A 3,569-nucleotide genomic window follows, 5' to 3' on the forward strand; every position below is an offset into this window, starting at 1 on the left:
TACAGATAGGTGGCGGTTTAAGCGCACTTGTTTAAATTTTGTTAGATTTTTCTTTTTCATCGAATACTTCACACATTTCACTATACATATGTATAATAACCACCGTTTAATAAAACATATAACTTAAGACATTGTTTTATAAAAAATTCTTCTTACCAATTATAGCCCCTTTCCACATTCAGCGTCGACTATGGAAGCACTGCCACTGAACTGGCCCAATACCGGGCCAGATTATATGGCCCATTAGTGGACCAGTTCGCTGGTTCGGCACCGGGCCAGTACTGGTAACGTTTCAGCTGTACTGGCCCGTTACAGGCCCAGATAACTGGCCCCGCACCGGGCCGCTTTCATGGCGCGACATGGGGCCAGTACAGCTGAAACGTTACCAGTACTGGCCCGGTGCCGAACCAGCGAACTGGTCCACTAATGGGCCATATAATCTGGCCCGGTATTGGGCCAGTTCAGTGGCAGTGCTTCCATAGTCGACGCTGAATGTGGAAAGGGGCTATAATTGGTAAGAAGATTTTTTTATAAAACAATGTCTTAAGTTATATGTTTTATTAAACGGTGGTTATTATACATATGTATAGTGAAATGTGTGAAGTATTCGATGAAAAAGAAAAATCTAACAAAATTTAAACAAGTGCGCTTAAACCGCCACCTATCTGTAACAGTTATTTTGGCAGTTATTTCAACATGGAAAAATATCAGTCAAGTTTTTATCTGCTCTTGGTAAGTTCCGTATTTAAGTGCAAATAACAAGTTGTATTTCTCATTATAAGCTATTCTGTTATTTCAATTGAATGATTGGTATTTGGGTTCAAGGATAGAGATGATGTCCAGGACGGGGGATATGATAGGATGATGTTTATTACTGGACTAGCTCTAGTACTATAGCCCGCGTACATTGACTGCCGCAGGCAAGTCCTACTTATTCAAGTTATACTTTGGCAGTCAATGTACGCGGGCTATAGTACTAGAGCTATTACTGGACATGCTCTCTAACTTCTAAGTATGTGCACAGAAACAAGGAAGTTTAGGGAAGTGTCACTGTTATAGAACTAACGAAAACCTGTGCTTGTATTTGTAAGTTGTATACACGGTCGGTCGATCACATGATATTATTAGTAAAGTAAACCGACCAGGCTCTCCGACTGTAGCTCTAGTAACTATAGCCCGCGTACGGTTGCCACTGGGCTATGGCCGCAGCGGTTCAAGGATAGAGAACATGGGTCCCAATAAAACCAATGTCATTTACAATTACATCAATATTATTGATTATATTGATTATATTTTTGGTTAGGGTTAGGATTAAGGTCAGGGTATTAGCCAAGCACATTGGTTTTATTGGGACCCATGTTCTCTATCCTTGGGCCCTCGCAGCTAGGGCCTGCATACCTCCCAAATGGCCATTGGTTGATACAAATCTAGTTAATTTTGTAATCAAATTTTAATTAGGGTTAGGGTTAGGGTCACAATGCACCATAAAAGTTTTATTAAAACAGGAGTTTCAGGCACGTGATTTGTATCAACCAATGGGATTTGGGAGGTATGCAGGCCCTAGCTGCGAGGCTGGGCTATAGGATCAGCCATTACGAATGCTCGGGACCAACTTACTCCAGCCAGTCAGCGGGAACTAGTTCCCGCTCCCTAGCTCTAGTACTATAGCCTGCGTACAGTAACTGCCGCTGGTTACTGCAGTTACTGCGGCAGTTACTGTACGTGAACTATAGTACTAGAGCTACCCGCTCACTGGCGCTGCTGCAGCGCCGCTGCCAAAAATGGCCATGTTATATCAGTGCCATTTAAAACGAAATTCACCTTATGAAGTTATATAGCTTTCCAGAACCTCCTTTCTGTGACTGGGGCATGATATTAATTGTGGGTTTGCATATATCGTTCGGTGTCATAAAAGACTTTTATTGTGCTTTTTTAATTTGGCTCTTCATGTAATTCAGGTGCAGTTGTAAAGCATCCGGGAGAAAATGCAACAGTGGCTGCTGTTGAAAAAAAATGGTATGGCTAAGGAATGCAGGAGATAGGCATGGCGGAATGAAGAGGAAGGAGAGAGAAAGGGCACAAGAATACAGCATAATGAGTGAATCAGAGTAGATTGTTTGAGCTTTTATTTTTGAGGTGGATTCATCAGATGTTGATACATATCTAATCTTTATATATGTTATATATTGTTATATATATGTTATATATTGATATACAGGGTGCGAAATTAACGGGAGTCCGGAGTCAAATACTCCCTGATTTACTGCCGGACTCCCTGATTTGACATGTGCAGGAGTCCGTGTGACTCCCTGAAAATTCTGCCATACCAACTAGTTCAATCAAGAGCACGGTCTCGCGGAATTACCGTATTTTCCAGCTAATGTCCAAAGAAAATTTGGCAGACGTGCAACCACATGAATCTTAAAAAATGGCATGTGTTATTGTTAATATCTTTAATTTTGAACGTCAGACTGTGGACTCCCTCTGTTTGAGGGTAGGGAGTTCGTTGGACTCGATCCCGTGTTCAAAAGTTAATTTCTACCCCTGGATATATATGTTGTACGTACGGGTTTGTGTACATGTACTGGGTACATGTGTCGTTTGCTCGCGTTTTCAGTATTATATTATTTGACATGTGATATCATTTACTCATTTACATTTCAAATTCAGCTGTTGCCAAACATTACATATTTTGCATTATATATACTTCCATTTATTTGGTTTCTTATTTGATTACTTTGTATTTTATTTGGCTAATTATAATATATACTAGCTGCGGGTACCCGCTGCGCTGGGTAAAATCGTGCTACTAATTCATACTACTAATAATTGGACACAATAGGAACATTGGGTAAAAATCGACAATATAACATTGCGCACAATATCGATATTTACAAATCAGTGTAATAAGATAATAAGCATGGGGAAAAACTGTTACTTATGACATTTATATGACAGCAGAACCCAACTTAGAGCCCCTGGAACATAATAGTAATATGGTGCAAATGAGAAAAAGTTATTATAACAGCATGCACGAATGGGTTGCAGTTTTCATTTGAAAACCTCTTGATATCCTGATAAACAGATGGTTAGGTGCTTATTGATCTGGTGGGAGATTGCGTGGCCCGTCTTCCCGAGACTGTCTGAGGCTCACCACGTACCCCCGCGTAACATTGTCAGATCGTAGGACTGAATAAAGAGCGACAAACTACGTGGGTATAGTTATACTAGTATAGCATAGAGACACGGCCATGCGAGTGGGCGGTTCTGTGTCGCATTGGATATGTCTAGTGAATGCTTGGCGCGCAAACCATGCACATTGGGAATAAAGGACTTTTTCTATAACCTGAATCAGATAAAGGCAAGCTTTCGAAGGTACTAGGAGACTGGATTCGAAATCGTAAGCATCGAATGAAAAGTCGATATCAGTAGTGAGGGCATGACAGGACAGGCCGAGCGAGTGCGGCAAACTTTGTAATTTATAAAAGAATGCTTTACTCACTGGCTACGCGTCTTTATGCGCGTTGATGTTTTGAGCACAGTCGCTAACCTCTCAAACTATATAATAC

General features: G+C 40.9%; 1 long non-coding RNA gene across 1 annotated transcript; it reads left to right on the plus strand.

Moving 5' to 3' along the window:
• Positions 1 to 559: 559 nt before the first annotated feature.
• LOC106819730 lies at positions 560 to 2,005 on the plus strand. Its single transcript, XR_001395486.1, has 2 exons — positions 560 to 732; positions 1,959 to 2,005. It is a non-coding gene; the product is annotated as an uncharacterized LOC106819730 (long non-coding RNA).
• Positions 2,006 to 3,569: the final 1,564 nt, after the last annotated feature.

This window comes from Priapulus caudatus, unplaced genomic scaffold (assembly GCF_000485595.1).
Source record: "Priapulus caudatus unplaced genomic scaffold, Priapulus_caudatus-5.0.1 Scaffold4231, whole genome shotgun sequence".
Lineage (NCBI taxonomy): Eukaryota > Metazoa > Priapulida > Priapulimorpha > Priapulimorphida > Priapulidae > Priapulus > Priapulus caudatus.